This window comes from Notamacropus eugenii, chromosome 2 (assembly GCF_028372415.1).
Source record: "Notamacropus eugenii isolate mMacEug1 chromosome 2, mMacEug1.pri_v2, whole genome shotgun sequence".
NCBI classification, from domain to species: domain Eukaryota; kingdom Metazoa; phylum Chordata; class Mammalia; order Diprotodontia; family Macropodidae; genus Notamacropus; species Notamacropus eugenii.
The window spans coordinates 215,275,823-215,296,517 of record NC_092873.1 but is presented as its reverse complement, the minus strand read 5'-3'; the positions used below and the strand labels follow the sequence as shown (position 1 = coordinate 215,296,517).

Here is a 20,695-nt window from a genome sequence, read left to right as displayed (position 1 = left end):
AGAGGATATTTTACAGAGCTTGATAAAATAATAACAAAGCTCATTTGGAGTAAACGAACAATCTAGAATATCAAGTGAAATGATAAAAATAAGTAGTGACAAAAGGTGGAAAGTACTTCCAGGCTGCAAACTAGACTATAATGCAGCAGTCATCAAAACCAATTGGTATTATTTTAAAAAATAGAATAACCAGTGGAGTAGATTAGGCAAGCATGAATCAGAAATTCAGTGTTTGACAAAATAGAAAACAAATTATTGAGGGAAAACCTCCTTATTTGGTAAGGGAAAACTGGAAAAATCTAGCAAAAATTAGGTATTGATCAATAACTTACATGAGAAGTCAAATTTGTTTACTGCAAAACTCCCGAGTGCCTGTCAGAACCATGTTAAAATGTATTAGGAAATGCTGACCAAAGTAATAAAAAGACAGCATAAATAATGTTCATTTGTGGTTTTCTACATTAATATATATCCCACAGGGATCTGTTTCTATTTGAGTTTGACACCACTTACACCATATTCTATAATATATTCTAAAAAGATATATGACCTTGAAATTAAAGATCATACTTTTAAAATATCAGAAGAGAAGCCGATCGTGTATCTCTCATATCTACAAGTTGGAAATATATCCTTAACCAAGCAAGAAATAAAGATTATAAAAAATAAAAATATATGTTGATTACATGAAACTGAAAAGCTTCTGCACAAACAAACTTGATGCATCTAGGATAAGAAAGGAAAAAATCAAATGGGAAAAAATATGCATCAAATTTCTCTGATAAAGGTTTGGTATCTAAGGTACATAAGCAATACACAAACACACACAATGTGTAAATATATGTTCTCTAATAGATAAGTGGTCAAAGGACATGAACAAACTGTTCTCAAAAGAATTACAAACTATTAACAACTATATAAAGGAATGTTCTGAATCATTAATAATAAAAGATATTCAAATCCAAACAATCTTTACATCTTGAATATTGGTAAACTTGACAAAAATATCAAGAATTATGGGATGATAGGTACACTATCATCATTAGAAAATTGCTGATGGAGCTGTGAAGCAGTAATCCATTGTAGAAAAAGGCAATCAACAGAGAAATAGTCCATGTGGGAAGGGCTACCCTAACCCCAAAGAGGTCATTGATAGGAACAGTCCCTATATGCACCAAAGAATGTTTATAGTGGTACTTTTTGTGTTAGAAAATAATTTGAAATAAAATTGATGTACAACAATCGTGGAATAGAGAGATGTGAAGAAATCTATATGAAATAATGCAGAGTGAAATAATCAGAGCCAAGAAAACATTATGCACAATAACTACAAAAATGCACACAAAAAGAAATTCACATATATAAAAAAGAGAAATGAATGTACAAAGTTATAAAGATTAAGCCTGACTCAAAATACGAGATATGAGAGGACATACTCATCTCACCCCTTTGTGGAGGTGGGAGGCCCGTAGGTGTTGTACACTGCCCATGTTTTCAGAGTTTTTCATCAATTTTATTAATTGTGTATGGTTTTTCCTCTTTGGTCCTTTAAGATATTATGTGTTACAGTATATCAGATAGCTCTTTGAGACAGGGAGGAGGAGGTAATACAAAACATGATGATGTATAAAATAAGACATCAATGAGAACATTAAAATTTTAAAAAATATTTTAGCCCTTAAAAAATAAAAACAAAACTCCTGCTTCATCTCTTCAGGAATTCTGGTTGTATTTATGTACAAGCTCTGTTTTTCTCTGAAGTTTAGTTTGTAGATGTTTCAGAGTCATTCTCTTTTCCTAGGTTTATGCCTTCAGAATAACTGTTCCCATAATAGCTCTTTATGATATAACTCTTTTTTTGCTGGCTCCTTTTTCCAGATTATTTTTGGACTTTATATTAAGGCTGGTCTCTGTGCACTTCTGGAAGGAATGTCTAAACTGAGCTATGTCCTCTTATGTCCTACTGCTGCTTTTGGGGGCTGTTGAATGTTGTGTTATCCCAGGACCCCATGGATACCTCAGGCTGGGAACCTGCATGCTTTTTGCGCTCTTAAGGTGATCTGAACCAGAGCAGTATCTGGTCATTGCTTTCCTGGGTATGAGTTCTGCAAATTTCTGACCTGTGTTTGAGACTGTGTAACACTCCTGCTGTCTTGCTCCTGATTGAAATTTTCCAGTAGACTATTGCTGGACTCAGCCATGATCAGCTAGCTGGAAAGTTCTGCAAATTCAGAGTGACAGAATTGCAGGCTCCCATTTGGTCTTGTAATCCTGTCCTATTTATTCCATTGCAGGCTTCAACTTGGGCTGGAGGCTGGAGTTGAAACACCTCTCTGCTCCTGCGGTCAGAGCTATACAGATACTGTTTTCCTGTGAATTTGTTTCTAGCTCAGTACTCAGCCTACCACAGGAGACATCTCACACTGCAACACCACTCCTAGACATGGGTTTTCTCCTCCATCTGCCCTAGATCTGTGACCTGAAATAAAGTAGGGAGTGACAGAGCTGCCAGGTGGCACCTGTTCCCACACTCTGAACAAAGAAACAGTGCCCCTTATGTATCAAGGACCTTTTCTTGCTCTTGGGAACAACTTTATTTTTTTCAGTCACTGAAATTCTTTGTGAGGTACATTCCTGACGAGACCCTATGTCCACAGACCCTTTAAACTGTGTCTCTATGCTGATTTGGGCTAGAAAGCTTACTGTGGTTTTTTTTTTCCCCTTGGATTTTCCAATTAGGAATCATTCTGGTGTATTTCCTAGATCTTTGTAGAAGAGCTATGAGGGAGAACTTGCCTTTTTTTCCTTGCTACTCCTTTATCTTGGTCAAACCTCCTCTTTCCAGTTTTCTTACATCTTCCTTATATATATTCTCTGTCCTCTAATGAATCTGGTCTTCTTTCTGTCTCTTTCAGAAGAGATTGAACATTTTTACTGTGCGCTCCACGCCTAGTCTCCTTCCTCATCTCTGCCTCCTGGCTTCTCTGACTTCCTTCAAGTCCCAGTTAACATTCTACCTTCTTCAGGGAGCTTTTCTCAGTCTGCTTCATCTTAATGGCTTCCTTCTGTTGGTTAGCTCTAATTTACCTTGCATATTTCTCATTTCTACACAGCTGTCTGCGTATTATCTCCTTGAATAGACTGCGATCTCCTTCAGATCAGGAACTGTCTTTTACCTTCTCCGGTGCCTTCCTGAGAAAAAGTGAGTGCTTAATAAGTGTTTTTTAATAGTACTGATGATTATGATGGAAACTGATGATGATAAACCATGGTTGGATTTTTTTTGTTAGCAATTTGTAGGAAAGTGATCTGAAAGTTTCAATGGGCAATACATTTAATACAAGTTAACAAGGGGTGTTGTCTGCTTAAATAATAATAAAACAAATATAATTTTAGGCTACATTAATTATATATAATACGATATGATATGTGATGTAATGTGATATACTATAACAATATAATGTAATATATATGTAAATTATACATAACATGTAATATATATAACAAATTAATATAATGTAATGTAACAACATATCATAGCATAACATAACATAATATATGTAATAATGTAACATTTTGTTATAAATTACTGCATCTGTTGTCCTTGGGCATCTCTACTAAAGGAACAACAAGGCACACTGTAATCTTTTGTTGGAATTGACTCTTTGGCCTGATAGTTGTTAGTTGTGTAAGGCCTTGCTACATTGCTGTACAGTTGTAGGATCTTAGATCTAGACTTGGAAGGGATTTCAGAGGCCATTTGGCCTGATCCCTCATGTTACAGGTGGAGAACCCTTGGCCCAGAGAGATCACAAAGGTAGTGAATATTAGAGATTGATCTGAACTCAGTTTCTCCTGCTACATGGGCAAGTCACTTAACCTCCTGTGGCTCAGTTTCCTCGTCTACAAAATAAGAATTTTGGAGAAAATAACTTCTAAGTTCTCTCATGGCTTTCTACCTATGATCCAATTATTCTCCAATTTAAAAAATGGACTGTGCTCTTTCCACAGTAAGAGTAAAGTTCTGGCATCTATTGATGCATCTGAATATTTCAGTTTTTGTTGTTTTTCAATCCTTTTGGTCATGTCCAACCCTTTGTGATCCCATTTGGGGTTTTCTTGGCAAAGATACTAGAGTTGTTTTCCATTTGCTTCTCCAATTCATTTTCCAGATGAGAAAATTGAGGCAAACAGGGTTAAGTGATTTGCTCAGGGTCACTCAGCTAATAAGTGTCTGAGGCTGCATTTGAATTCAAGCCTTCCTGACTCCAGGGCTGGTACACTATCTGCAGCACCAGGTAGCTGTTTTACCATTAATGAAATATACCCCAAACATTTTATGTGTTAAAACTCCTTCTCTCAATGAAGATCAGCAACTACTCCACAAACCTTAGAGAATTGCAGGCTCCTGAGAGGTTAAGGCACTTGACCAGGGTTGTATAGTTCATGTGTCAGAGGAAGGGCTTAAGCCCTGGTCTTCTGGACTCCAAGGCCATACTCTCTTTTGATCTTTGATTCTGCTTGTACAAGTATAATATATAGATCCCAGGAGGTGACAGTTGATTGTATGTTGTATATGCGAGTAAGCAGAGCTGAGAAAACAACACTGTCAGCTTCCACCTCTGGTTTTTCTTCAGTTCTGGTTATTACATTTTAAGAAGGACCTTTGTAAGCTAAAGTGAGTACAAAAGAGACTGAATACATTGAATGAATAAATAAAACACTTATTAAGCACTTATCATGTGAAAAGCACTCTGCTAAGTGCTAGGGATACAAATAGAAAAGTTGGTCTGTGTTCTTAAGGAGCTCACATTCCAACGGTGGAGTTAACACATATGGAAGCCACTGGAAAAGAAGACTGAGCAGATGGCTGGGGATTGATATTAAGGGGATTGGGAAGGGACAAGATGGATTCCTTCAAATATCTGAAGGACTATACATATAAGAGTTAATAAAATTGATTTCTATTATTCCAGAGGAAATACGTAAGTCCAAGTTGTAGGAACTGAGTCAAGTTATAAAAAATTCCAACAAGTAAATCATGCTTCAAATCACCAATAATCGGGGCAATTAAAATAAAAGCAACTTTGAGATTTCATGTCATACCCAGAAAACTGGCAAAAAAGACAGAAAACAGGAATAGTAATGTTTGATAGATCATAGAAAACAGATACACTAATGCATTTTTGGTAGAACTGTGAATTGATATAACCATTTTGGAAAGTAATTTGGAAATTGGCAAATATAGTGACTATGCTATCCATGCTCATTGATGCAGAGAGATTCCAAAGACATATGCCCCCAGAATGTCAAGAACAAAATGAATATGCACCAAAATATTTATAGAATCACTTCTTTGAGTGGGGGAAAATGAAGAAATGGAAACAAAGCAGATTCCTGTCACTTGAGGGAATGCTTTTAACAATCGGTGGTACATGAATGTAGTAGAACATTACTATGCTGTAAGAAATGAAGAACATGATAAATACAGAGAAATATGGAAACACATATGAATTGATGCAGTTATGTAAGTAGACCAAGGAAAATAATATATGTAATGATTAAAGTATGAAATTGAAAGAAAAACCATCACAAAACAATTACAATGAATAGTCAGAAACCATACGGAGCAAGGTTGGTTTTGAAGAAGAGGAGAAAATACCTTCTCCCATTGCTTTGCAGATATGGGGGTCCATAGGGAAGAACATTACACATGTCAGATTTTTTTGATATACTGATTGGTTTTGCTCAACTTTTTTCATCTTCTTTTTTTTGAAAAGAATACTTCTTTCATATAAGAGACAGCTCTCTGAATGGGCAATGAGAAAGGATACTGAGGGAAGTGATGTAAAAACAAAAATTTTCAAATAAAACCTTTTTTTCAAAAATATAGTAAAACTGTCCAAAATGAAAACAACTTGCCATGAATTCTATATCAGTGGAAGTATTCAAATAATGGTGAACAGCTGTCCAGATTGATGTACTTTTGGGTGGAAAATTGTACTAGTTGACTCCTTAGTTCAACTCTGGGACTACGTCTTTCCAGTTTCCAGGTTTCCATGATTCTTAATATCATGAGATCCTAAATTCTGAGAATAAATTTAATAATTCAATTCAACAAATGTGTATTAAAACTTATTATGTACAAGGCACTGTCCTAGGTTGCTATGGCTATTTATTTTTTGACTCAATGCCTGGTCTTTAGCTGCTTACAATCTAATAGACTAGAAGGATTTCAACACAATATCAAGGAAGGTGGGAATTTCAGGTATGGTCAGCAGCTGTACAAATACACAGAAGGAGAAAATTCCTATATGAAATTTTAGGACACCTAAAAGTCCAATTTAGTTGGAAGAGAGTGTGAGTGAGACAGAGCAAGGTCAATTTCTTGTAAGGTAGTTTGGAGTTAGATTAAAGGGCTTTATGTATCAATACAAAGAGTTGTTAGGCATTAGGGAACCTCTGATGGTTTTTGATTAGGGACATCATCAGACTTGTGCCTCGGGAATAATAGATCAGCAGTTGTATGAGGTATGAGTGGAGAGAGTGGAGGAAGGAAAGCTAGTTTCCATCTACAACAATTGTCCAGTTGAGAGTAGTGATGGGGCTATACAATTTACTTTCTACACACAAACTCTATGCAACCACTGTCTCCACTTTCTAGTAAGGAAATTGAGACTTAGAGAGTTTCAAACTATGTGATCATTTCTGGTCACATGGATGGTTAGTGCTAAACTCAGGACTTGAATCCACCATCTTGAATCTATTATCTGAATTCAAGTCCAGTGTTCTTCCTATTACAGAGAGTAATCTTCCTGTTAGACATATTTATTTCCTTTGAAACCCTGCTGAAGTGCTACCTTCTAGATATTCTGACTTTCCTGACACTCCTAGCTGCTAATACCTTCCCTCATATGGTTACTTATTGTTTAGTTCATATTTTACACGTACTGCTTGATAAACATTTTTTTCATTTCTGATAGAAGGTAAGTTTCTTGAAGGAAGAGAATGTTTACATTCATTTTTGTCTTTCTGTCTCCAGTGCCTAGAACAGTGATGCCACATAGCAGGAGCTTAAAAATTGCTTGTTGATTAATTGATTGATACAAGAAATCTGGATGACTCTATCTGAATTATGGAATACATAATAGTCTAATTTCTGTGAACTTCTCTGGAGGTCATGGAGCTGATCCTTGCCTATACATTTTCTAATTATAGAGGAAGTGTAATGAACTGTAAAGAGCACCACATCTGGAATCAGAAGATCTGAATTCAAAGCCTGGCCCTATGTGACTTTGGGTAAGTCTCATTCTCTTAAGATTTCAGTTTCCTCAATGATAAAATGAGGAAGTCAGATTAAACAATATCTACAGTTCTTTCTGTCCTTTTACTTTAAACTGTTTAATTTAAATAACTAATTTAAATTTAACTATTTAATTCAAGCTATCATATGTTATCAGAATGGCCAGCCAAGTGGCACAGTGAATGGAGTGCCAGGGCTGAGGTCAGGAAGGCTCATCTTTGTGAAATCAAATCTGACCTCAGACACTAGTTGTGTGACCCTGCACAAGTCACTTAGCCCTGTTTACCTCAACTTCCTCATCTATCAAATGAATTGGGAAAGGTAATGGCAAACCACTTTAGTATCCTTGCTAGGAAAAGCTCAAATGGCTTCATAAAGGGTCAGATGAGATTGAAATAAGTGCACACAACAGCAAATTATATATTATCACTTTGGTGACATGAAAAATCAATATATGTTTTCTTGGTTTTACTGAAAAAAATTCTAGTTCTATTTCAGCTCCCAGGTTAGAAAACTTCATGTATGCACATGTAACTTCATTTTGGACATTTAGGAAGATGGCGTAGTAGAAAGACGCACATACACATAGCTCCGAACCCACAACCCATAGAACAACTACAAAGAAGTAACTCACGGCGAATTCTGCACCCAGAGGCCACAGAACATTGGAGCAAGGGAGATTTCTGTTCCGGAGAGACCTGCAAACCTCTCGTAAAAGGTCCTTCGTGCTGCGGACTGGGCGCCGGGACTGGGAGCTGAGTACAGCCCTGCCGTGGCCGCGGCACCGAGAGGAACAGATCCGAGCGGGCTTCAGGGACGGGATCTCCAGCGGCCGCACAAGTACCTCCACCCACAGGTGACGGGGGTCGGTGAGAGAGTCCCTTTGGCGGGTCGAGGGGGGAGTGGGGTGCCCCCATGGCTCGGGCCCCCTCGGGAGACAGAAGCTGAGGGGCAGCGGCAGACCAGAGCTCCCCAAGCAGGCAGGAGCCTGGATCCATTGTTGAAGGTCTGTGCATAAACTCCCTGAGGGAACTGAGCCTGAGAGGCAGCCCTGCCCTCACCTGAGCATCTGAATTTAATCTCACACTGAATAGTAGCCCTGCCCCCGCCCAAAGCCCTGAGGCTGGAAGCAGCATTTGAATCTCAGACCCCAAACACTGGCTGGGAGGATCAGGAGGTGAGGTGGGTGTGAGGAAAATATTCAGAGGTCAAGTCACTGGCTGGGAAAATGCCCAGAAAAGGGAAAAGAAATAAGACTATAGAAGGTTACTTTCTTGGTGAACAGGCATTTCCTCCCTTCCTTTCTGATGAGGAAGAATAATGCTTACCATCAGGCAAAGACACAGAAATCAAGGCTTCTGTGTCTCAGCCCACTCAATGGGCTCAGGCCATGGAAGAGCTCAAAAAGAATTTTGAAAATCAAGTTAGAGAGGTGGAGGAAAAGCTGGGAAGAGAAATGAGAGACATGAAGTCAAAGCATGAACAGCAAATCAGCTCCCTGCTAAAGGAGACCCAAAAAAATGTTGAAGAAAATAACACCTTGAAAACTAGCCTAACTCAATTGGCAAAAGAGGTTCAAAAAGCCAATGAGGAGAAGAATGCTTTCAAAAGCAGAATTAGCCAAATGGAAAAGGAGATTCAAAAGCTCACTGAAGAAAATAGTTCTTTCAAAATTAGAATGGCACAGATGGAGGCTAAGGACTGTATGAGAAAGCAAGAAATCACAGAACAAAGCCAGAGGAATGGAAAAATGGAAGATAATGTGAAATATCTCATTGGAAAAACAACTGACCTGGAAAATAGATCCAGGAGAGACAATTTAAAAATTATGGGCCTACCTGAAAGCCATGATCAAAAGAAGAGCCTAGACATCATCTTTCATGAAATTATCAATGAAAACTGCCCTGAGATTCTAGAACCAGAGGGCAAAATAAATATTCAAGGAATCCACAGAACACCGCATGAAAGAGATCCAAAAAGAGAAACTCCTAGGAACATTGTGGCCAAATTCCAGAACTCCCAGGTGAAAGAGAAAATATTGCAAGCAGCTAGAAAGAAACAATTCAAGTACTGTGGAAATACAATCAGGATAACACAAGATCTAGCAGCTTCTACATTAAGGGATCGAAGGGCATGGAATAGGATATTCCAGAAGTCAAAGGAACTAGGACTAAAACCAAGAATCACCTACCCAGCAAAACTGAGTATAATACTTCAGGGGAAAAATTGGTCTTTCAATGAAATAGAGGATTTTCAAGCATTCTTGATGAAAAGACCAGAGCTGAAAAGAAAATTTGACTTTCAAACACAAGAATGAAGAGAACCATGAAAAGGTGAACAGCAAAGAGAAGTCATAAGGGACTTACTAAAGTTGAACTGTTTACATTCCTACATGGAAAGACAATATTTGTAACTCTTGAAACATTTCAGTATCTGGGTACTGGGTGGGATTACACACACACACATGCGCACACGCACACACACATAGAGACAGAGTGCACAGAGTGAATTGAAGAGGATGGGATCATATCTTAAAAAAAATGAAATCAAGCAGTGAGAGAGAAAGATATTGGGAGGAGAAAGGGAGAATTGAATGGGGCAAATTATCTCTCATAAAAGAGGCAAGCAAAAGACTCATTAGTGGAGGGATAAAGAGGGGAGGTGAGAGAAAAACATGAAGCCTACTCTCATCACATTCCACTAAAGGAAAGAATAAAATGCCTACTCATTTTGGTATGAAAACCTATCTTACAATACAGGAAAGTGGAGGATAAGGGGATAAGCAGAGTGGGGGGGGATGATAGAAGGGAGGGCATGGGGAGGAGAGTGCAATTTGAGGTCAACACTCATGGGGAGGGATAGGATCAAAAGAGAATAGAAGTAATGGGGGACAGGATAGGATGGAGGGAAATATAGTTAGTCCTATACAACACAAGTATTATGGAAGTCATTTGCAAAACTACACAGATTTGGCCTATATTGAATTGCTTGCCTTCCAAAGGGAAGGGGTGGAGAGGGAGGGAGCTAAAGAAGTTGGAACTCAAAGTGTTAGGATCAACTGTAATGTTCTTACCACTAGGAAATAAGAAATACAGGTAAAGGGGTATAGAAAGCTATCTGGCCCTACAGGACAAAAGAGAAGACAGAGACAAGGGCAGAGAGGGATGATAGAAGAGAGAGCAGATTGGTCATAGGGGCAATTAGAATGCTTGGCGTCTGGGGGGGGGGAGGGGAGAAAAGGGGAGAAAATTTGTAACCCAAAATTTTGTGAAAATGAATGTTAAAAGCTAAATTAAAAAAAAAATGTCATTTTGGACATTTAGTCTACATATCATTAAGTCTCTATTATCTATGTACTCAACTACTTCATATACATATTAAAACTCCTTCTAAATCTGTTCTTTGGGTTAGTGAACTATTTAAAGACGACCACATAATAGCAATACTTTACTATTTGATTTACAGACATTTCATCACTTGAAACAATCAAACTGGCAGATTGTGCAAGTTTTGTGAATTCTTGTTTCATATATTGTTAATGTACTAAGGCCTCAGAGTTGCAGAAAAACCTTAAGATATGGAGCTGGAATTGACCCTGGAGAGCTCCTAGTTCAAACTTCAATTTATAAATTAGAAAACTGAAGTCCAGAGAATTGTGCTTTTCTGAAAGTCACACAAACTGAGGAACTCTCACCCCATAGCTAGTGGTCTTACATTTACGCCATGATGCCTCTCATCTCTGGTCCATTTCTCACCAAGCACCTGAAATTGACCCAGTTGTCTGGGCTATCAGCATTTCCCTTAAAATGAGCCTCTTTATCTCTAATTTTTTCATGCTTCAGAGTTCAGTGTAGACCTACTTATGCCTCGTGGGTACAATGCATAATTCTGCTGTAAATGCAAAATATTGAGGAATCTCTTGTGTTTATGTAGACTTTTTATGCTATTTAATCTACTACAATATCTGTTCTTTTTCATTTTCAAAGAAGGAAGCAATTTGCTTGTGGCACTCTAGTATTACTTGGCAGATATCACTAACCAAAGAGGCCTTACTTTCACATTTCTATAAACATTTTTGTTACTTTTAATTTTTAAATTATATACCTGCCATCCTACAATCCAAACTTAACTAAATATTTCTGCAGAAAATATCTGTTTATAGAAAATAAGACTTGGAAGACATGTTGTTCCCAAAGAGGTTGGTACACTTATAAATCTTTTTCATGGAGGATAGTCTGTCTGTATAAGCTTTCAGGCTAAAAATGTAATCTGACTCTGGATTAGGAATCAGGGCACATTTTCTGAAAATCATCATAAGTTTTTGTTTTATGAGCCTGGAGTGCCATTAAGGCACAAATTTCTCATTAGAAGACATTCACAACTTTCTAATAACCAGTAGAACTTACCATTTTCTCCACTGTCTTTTTCTATCAATAAATCAGTAGTATAAGTTCCAGAAAGTCTAAAAATAGGGGTGGAGGGTAGAATGACATGGAATCGATTTTCAGTGTTAAAAGCCTTCTATGTAATATTTTATATAATTACACAAATCCTTAATATTCTGCATACTTTATAGCATGATAACAAGGAGATTCACATTGGTCATTGCATTTCATTGGCAGGATGAAGGAAGAGAAGGATTGAAATAGATGACTATAACTGAGTGCATTCTAGGCCTGTTCAAAGGCCTGAATAAAAGCCTAGATTTTGGAGAGTAGAATATGGAATCAAGGAGCAAACAAATAGCACTCCAGACTGTTGTGAAAGAGCAGTGGCTCCACACAATATCATTTCACCCTGAAGGAAGAGATGTGAGTAGTTTTTTATAATACCAGGAATGAACCAATGTATATCATTAATTCAAGTATTTTTCTTGCACATCAGGAATGTATGAGCTGATTTCAAACCTGAAGAATCTGTCTTCCTGAGCCTTGGAGTCAGTTTTAAATAAACAAAAAATGAACCACTTTAAGGGTCTGAGATGTTCCTCAGAAGTAAAAAGAGATGAAAATTATGACTGTAGAACATTATTTGACAAACTCATATTCTGAGACTCCCAGCATTTTCTCACCTTATTTTTCATGACTCAAAATGAGAAGTGATTTACCCCTCAAAAGGGGAAAAATTGTCTAGAAAAATTAGCGGAAATATTCCTGTCAATGGAAACATTCCTGTCAACAGGCAAAATAGTTTCATTTTCCCTAAAGCCCTGGTTAGAGCTAATCAAACATTCATTATGAATTCATAGAAATTAGTGGTTGATGTTTTTCTGATCAAATGTCTAAATAACTAATGATACCCCAAGATAGCACATTTTATGAGGTCTAAAATAAGGAATGATTGTACTTTGGCTATATACACAATAGAGTGACTTCAGTTTTGTTGGCATGTGGTTTTCCTCTATTGAATTTATTCCATTCAGCATTATGAGTTTTTGACAAATGAGATAATGACTGCCCAGGGGAAAAATTGATATGCCCTAGAAAGAATTCAGTTATTAGAATAATGGGAAAAAATCTATAGTTTGAAATTATGAGAATGGAAACTATGTGGATTGAGTTTAATACTGATAACTGTGTTATAGAATACCTGGGAAACTGAATTATGTATCATTTAGGGTAGGCAGACCTCATCTTAATGACAGAGTCTAGTGAAATGGAAAATCCCACTGGAAAGGGATATGGTAACCTTTCTCAGGTTATTCAGGTATTCAATTCAATTTGTAATTCAAATCAATCAGAGTAGGCATATTGAATTTTGGATTTGCAGTGCCTGGCACATAGTAGGTATGATATAAATGATTATCTCCCCCCTCCCAATATAAAATACTCTGTACATACAGAATTGATGGTAAGTAATTCTATCTAACAATATGTATGAATGAAATAAGGAAAGGCATGTTTGAGGTGGCATTTGAGCTGTGTTTTGAAGGTACCTACAGATTTCAAGAATCAGAAATGAGGAGGGACAGCATTCTAGACATGGGAGACTGCATATGTAAAGACATGGAGTCTGAGAAATGGATACTGTACATAAGGAATCGAAGAAAGACATGGCAAATCACTTCAGTATCTTTGTCAAAAAAACTCCAAATGGGGTTATGAAGAGTCAGACATGACTGAAACTACTGAACAATGACAAATGTAACAAATAGTAAATAGGCCACTTCAGCTGGATTTGTGAGGGACAATTCTACAAAATCAGTTTTGAGCCAAATAGTGAACGAATTTAAATGGCAAATAAAGGTATTTGCATTTTATGTTCAGTATAATAAGGAGCCACTGATTTTTGAGCAGAAGACTGCTATGGCTAGATCTGGATTTTAGGAATTTGGCAGGTGCGTGGAGGATGGATTGGAAAGAGGAGAAACTAGAAGTAGGGAGAATAAGTAAGATGGAACACATAAGGATCCAAATTCTTTTGTGTAAAATTATGGACATATTTTGATCCAATAGTGAAACTACCTGAGATGACATGGTGCCTCATTCAAAAATTATGATTATACTCTGTCAGACTTCACAATCTAAATATGTTATAATACAATAGATCTATTTCACTTCACATTATATAAATTAATTTTTGGAAATCTTTTGATTTTGCATGACACCATGACCAGGGTTTGGTTAAGATGATTCCTGATGGACTCATAATTTGTTATATTTTGTCACCAGATTGCCTTAGGGTGTTTTCACCCTGATAGGTATCATTTCCTTTGGAATGGGTCCAGTGCTATTACTCATAAAGTTTCACAATTTCTCACTTTTTTCTCTCAAATAATTCTTTTAAAAGTTTTATTGATGCCTTTTGTTTTGACAGACAATTTTTTTCAAATATATTTCCAGAGAGCTTTCCCTTGTAACAGAATAAAAATAAGGAAGACTAATCACACAAAGATCACATCTGAAAGTATATGCAATATTCCACACCCATAATGCCCCAACCTTTCCAATGAAAGTGAAGGGATACATTTCCTCATCTCTTCTCTGGGGCCAGTATTAATTGGTATAACCACACAGGTTATACCTTCATTTTATTAATTCTTAGATTAGCTTCATCTTACTGTTCTTTTCATTTATGTCTTTGTAGTTACTGAAAATATTGTTTTCGTAGTTCTGCTTACTTCTGTTGGTATCAGTTCACATACATCTTCCCATTTTAAACATATTTTCATTTTCATTGTTTCTTATGTCACAGTAATATTACATTAATTTGTTTAGCTATTCCCCAAATATTGAGTACCTATTTTAATTCTAGCATTTCATGACCATAGAAAATACTTTTAAGAATATTTTGGTTCATGTAGAATTTTTCCTTCAACCTTGACTTTCTTGGAGTACATACCTAGAAGGGGAATCTTTAGGTCAAAGAGAAACAGTATTTTAGTGTCTCCTCTCCTTATTTGAGCATAATTCCAAATTGTTTTACAGAATGGCAAGAACAATTCATGGCTCCATCAACAGGGTATTAGTGTAGGGCAGAGTCAAGATGGCAGAGGTACAGCCCAACCAAACTCTCCCACCATTCCCCTAGAAAAAAAAACTTTAAAATTATGCCTCAAATAAAATTCTGGCAGAACCAGCAAAAGGTCAGGGTGAGACATTTTTCCAACCTAAGACAACTTTGGAGGTTGGCTTGGAGAGATTTCTGACACTAAAGTGAGTGTTGGTCTAGAGCACATAAAGCAGAAACACTAGGGGCAGGCCTCAGAGATGGTTGTAATGTTTGTAGCAGCAGCTTCAGAAGCTCTCAGGAGAGAGATGGCAAGTTCTGACAACTGGTTAGAAATACATTATAGGGACCATTTACATGCACAAGGGAACAGGGGCTCTAGTACAGTTCTAAGGCACAGAGGAGCACTTGCATTTCTGACTAAAAGAGAACAGGGTACAAGGTCATAGTTCTGTGGCCAAGAGTGATGCTAGCAGTTGCGGATGCTGAGCAGCAGTGGCCTTCCTTAGTAAAGACCAGAGCGTAGGCCTGTATGAGAAGATGATACATGTAACTGCTAAGAACTTTATCATTATTAGGGCAGGTAGAGAAATTCTGCATAAACAGAAGGCAAGAGTATGAGTTGATTATGTTGGGATCATCTAAAAAAATGAAGAGGTGAGAAAAAGGGATGCACTGGGAGAAGGGGAAAAGGGAGAGGAACAATAGGTAAAATTATCTCATATAAAGCAGGAATACAAGGAAGAACTTTTACAATGGAGGGGAAAATGGCACAACATTTGAACATCACTCTCATTGGAACTGGTTCAAAAAAGAATGAATATATATATATATATGTACACACACATGCACACATACACAGATATGTGTATATACACACATATATATAAATTTAAAAAATTAATTAATTTTTAATTAATTAATTAATTGATTAAAAGGCAATTAAAAAAAGAATTTTAAATATAAACAATAGTTTCTTTTAAATGAGCAGTATATTAGTGTTTGTATATCAACTATTTCCAAATTTGTCATCTTTGTTGACTTGCTGGTAAAATAAATTCTTGTTAACTTATGTTTATTATTAATCATTTAATAATCTTCTATTTGGTTTGTATCAGTTTTTCATATAGCTGTTAAGAGTTTGCAATTTTCTTTTAGAATTGTTTATATATTTTGACCACTCATTTTTTGTGGAATGACTTCTGGGCTAATATTTATTTTGTCAGTTCCCTATATTTCTTATATATTGACCCTTTATCAGAGATATGTGATGTGAATATTTCCCCCAATTGACAATTTCCTTTAGCTATATTGATTAAAGTTAAAAAAAATTTAATTTCATTTAATTAAAATGATCTGTTTTTATCTTTTGTGATCTCCTGTCCCTTATTTGGTTAAGAAAGTCTAGCTGTCCCATTACTCCTTACCTAAATATCCTTTTCCCCTCTACTGTTGGGAGCATCCTGAATCTGTGGCACTTTCTGAGACTTTCTGAACCTCCAACTGAAGGACATAATATACCTCAGCACCAAAGAATCCAGATCACTCAGTGTAAACAACCTATGTCTTGGTAGTTATGTCCACTGCTAATAATCATATATGACCCAGTGTACTTTTTGGAGGCAGCAGGTACATAGGGGTGATATGTATGTGGGATGCTGACTGAAAGTGACCAAGGGATGCTGACCCAGTCTTCTTGCACCACCTATGAGGTGGTGGAAGAATTATTGAATTATTGTCTGAATTATTCTATGTATCTTTGCAAAACAGACAAACAAAACAGTCTTAATCTTAATTACAGGATATTTGTGTATGTCCCAGAGAACCCTTCATTAATGCTGTACAGCTGGTATGAAGACTAAGTCATCCTGGGCTGCTAGAGGCCAAATCCTTCTCTTCAGTCAGTGCTATGGGGCTTAGTTGTTTATCCTGACCTAGTTTTACATGGCAAGTATGTTTTTAGATGCCATTGAAAGTTCAGCTACTACGCTAGAAAAAATAAGGATATAGTATTATCTATTCTATGTTAAATACATATCAGCACCCTGATATGTCATACACATTTCATTTGTAATGCTTACCTGAGAAATCAGTGCAAACAACCATTGGTCTCTGGGTAATGCAGTACATAATTGGTTTAGTAGATACATAATTTCATTAGCTCACTGCCAGTAGGGTAGACTAGAACCCACCCATTGCCATCTTATCATTGGATGTGATTCTTGTCCAAGTTTTCCCACAGATCCTGAAGGGGTGGGGATGGGTGTCTAACAATGTGCTGGCATCTTTTCTTTTGGTGAAGATTTTTGTTTATCTTTTCTTTTTTTTAGCATCTTGTGAACCAGATGCTAACTGACACACCTAGCCATTCTCCTTGCTTCAAGTCTCCAATCCACCCTTGACACAGCTACCAAAGTGATATTCCTAAAGCAAGAATATAACTGCTACTCCCCTGCTCAATAAACCCCTGTTACTCTTTATTTTCTCTAGGATCAAATACCAACTCTTCTGTGTAGCATTCAAAGTCCCTCATAGTTTGGCTCAGTATGATATGGTGAAAAGAATGTTGAATTTGGAGTCAAAGAAACTGAGTTCACATCCTAGCTCTGCCATTTGTCACCTCTGTGATCTTGGAAAAATCATTTAACCTCTTTGGAGCCTCAGTTTCCCCATTTATAAACTGAAGGAGTTGGACTAGAAGACCTCTAATTTTGCTTCTGACTCTAAATCAATGATTCTATTATTCAATCCATTGTATATAATAGTGATAATCCTCCCTTTCAAATTCATTGCGCATCATTCCCCATTCACACAATCGACAATCCAACCAAACTGGTCCTTATGTTGTTCCTCATACATTATACTCCACCTCTCAACTCTGAGCCTTTTACAGACTTGTAAATGGCTTGAAATGTACATCCTCTTCACTTCTTAGTCTTAGAAGCTGCTAGTTTTCTTCAACAGAACTATGAACAAGAACTGAAGTAGGGACAGCGAGGGGGTTCAGTGGCTAGAGAACTGAGTTTGGAGTTACAGTAGACCTGAGTTTAAATATTACCTCAGACATTCACTATATGTGTGACCCTGGGTAAGTCACTTAACCTCTGTCTGCCTTGGTTTCCTCAACTGTAAAATGGGGATAATTTGTGATAATTTGCAAAGTGTTTTGCAAACCTTAAAGTATTATATAATGGAAATATGCTTTGCATGACTGTATATGTATAATTGCTTACCATCTCAGAAAAGAAGGAAGAGATGGATGGAGATAATCTGGAACTCAAAATTTAAAAAAAACAAATGTCAAAAGTTATTTTTATATGTAATTGGGAAATTTTATTAAAACATTATAAAGGGGGGCGGAGCCAAGATGGCGGAGTAGAAAGACGCACATACACATAGCTCCGAACCCACAACCCACAGAACGGCTAGAGGGGACCAACTCACGGTGAATTCTGTACCCAGAGGCCACGGAATATTGGAGCGAGGGAGATTTCTGTTCCGGAGAGACCTGCAAACCTCTCACGGGGGGTTCTTCGCGCTGTGGACTGGGCGCCGGGACTGGGAGCTGAGTGCAGCCCTGCAGCGGCCGCGACACCGTGAGGAAAAGATCCGAGCGGGCTACGGAGACGGGATATCCTGTGGCCACGGGGGTCCCTCCACCCACAGAGGGACCTGCAAACCTCTCGCAAAAGGTCCGTCACGCTGCAGACGCGGAGCCCAGCCCAGACCTGCGGCAGCTGCGGCTCCAAGAGGTACAGATCTGAGCAGGCTTCAGAGATGGGATCTCCAGCAGCGGCACAAGCCCCTCCACCCACAGGCGACGAGAGTCGGTGAGAGAGTCTCTTTGGCGGGTCGAGAGGGGAGTGGGGTGCCCCCATGGCTCGGGCCCCCCGGGAGATAGAAGTTGAGAGGTGGCTGCAGACAGGGGCTCCCCAAGCGGGAGGGAGCCTGGATCCATTGTGGAAGGTCTGTGCATAAACCCCCTGAAGGAACTGTGCCTGAGAGGCAGCCCTGCCCCGACCTGACCATCTGAACTTAATTCTCACACTGAATAACAGCCCTGCCCCAGCCAAAAACCCTAAGGCGGGAAGCAGCATTTGAATCTCAGTCCCCAAACGCTGGCTGGGAGGACCAGGAGGCGAGGTGGGTGTGAGGAGAACATTCAGAGGTCAAGCCACTGGCTGGGGAGAATGCCCAGAAAAGGGAAAAGAAATAAAACTATTGAAGGGTACTTTCTCGGAGAAAAGACACCTCCTCCCTCCCTTTCTGATGAGGAAGAACAATGCTTACCATCAGGCAAAGACACAGAAATCAAGGCTTCTGTGTCCCAGCCCACCCAATGGGCTCAGGCCATGGAAGAGCTCAAAAAGAATTTTGAAAATCAAGTTAGAGAGGTGGAGGAAAAACTGGGAAGAGAAATGAGAGGGATGAAAGAAAAGCATGAAAAGCAGATCAGCTCCCTGCTAAAGGAGACCCAAAAAAATGTTGAAGAAATTAACACCTTGAAAACTAGCCTAACTCAATTGGCAAAAGAGGTTCAAAAGGCCAATGAGGAGAAGAATGCTTTCAAAAACAGAATTAGCCAAATGGAAAAGGAGATTCAAAAGCTCACTGAAGAAAATATATCTTTCAAAATTGGAATGGCACAGATGGAGGCTAAGGACTTTATGAGAAAGACAGATATCACAGAACATAGCGAGAAGATTCGAAAAATGGAAGATAATGTGAAATATCTTATTGGAAAAACAACTGACCTAGAAAATAGAATCAGGAGAGACAATGTAAAAATTCTGGGACTACCTGAAAACCATGATCAAAAGAAGAGCCTAGACATCATCTTCCATGAAATTATCAAGGAAAACTACCCTGAGATTCTAGAACCAGAGGGCAAAACAAATATTCAAGGAATCCGCAGAACACCGCGTGAAAGAGATCCAAAAAGAGAAACTCCTAGGAACATTGTGGCCAAATTCCAGAACTCCCAGGTGAAAGAGAAAATATTGCAAGCAGCTAGAAAGAAACAATTCAAGTACTGTGGAAATACAATCAGGATAACACAAGATCTAGCACCCTCTACATTAAGGGATCGAAGGGAATGGAATAGGATATTCCAGAAGTCAAAGGAACTAGGACTAAAACCAAGAATCACCTACCCAGCAAAACTGAGTATAATACTTCAGGAGAAAAAATGGTCTTTCAATGAAATAGAGGATTTTCAAATTTTCTTGATGAAAAGGCCAGAGCTGGAAAGAAAATTTGACTTTCTAACACAAGAATGAAGAGAACCATGAAAAGGTGAACAGCAAAGAGAAGTCATAAGGGACTTACTAAAGTTGAACTGTTTACATTCCTACATGGAAAGACAATATTTGTAACTCTTGAAACATTTCAGTATCTGGGTACTGGGTGGGAGTACACACACACACACATGCACACACGCACACATACATAGAGACAGAGTGCACAGAGTGAATTGAAGAGGATGGGATCATATCTTAAAAAAAAAAATGAAATCAAGCAGTGAGAGAGATATTGGGAGGAGAAAGGGAGAAGCTGAATGGGGCAAATTATCTCTCATAAAAGAGGCAAGCAAAAGACTTATTAGTGGAGAGATAAAGAGGGGAGGCAAGAGAAAAACATGAGGTCCATCTCATCACATTCCACTAAAGGAAAGAATAAAATGCACACTCATTTTGATAGGAAAACCTATCTCATAATATAGGAGAGTGGGGGACAGGGGCACAAGCAGGGTGGGGGGGAGGTTGGAGAGGAGGGCATGGGGAGGAGAATGCAATCCGAGGTCGACACTCATGGGGAGGGAAAGGATCATAAGAGAATAGAAGTAATGGGGGACAGGGTAGGATGGAGGGAAATATAGTTAGTCCTATACAATACAACTAGTATGGAAATCATTTGCAAAACTACACAGATTTGGCCTATATT

The 20,695-nt window shown here is 38.1% G+C and overlaps 1 long non-coding RNA gene across 1 annotated transcript; it reads left to right on the top strand.

The window, feature by feature from the left end:
• The first annotated feature begins 2,864 nt into the window (after window positions 1–2,864).
• LOC140526788 (uncharacterized) lies at window positions 2,865–12,444 on the top strand. Its single transcript, XR_011974522.1, has 3 exons — window positions 2,865–3,202; window positions 7,219–7,299; window positions 11,926–12,444. It is a non-coding gene; the product is annotated as an uncharacterized lncRNA (long non-coding RNA).
• Window positions 12,445–20,695: the final 8,251 nt, after the last annotated feature.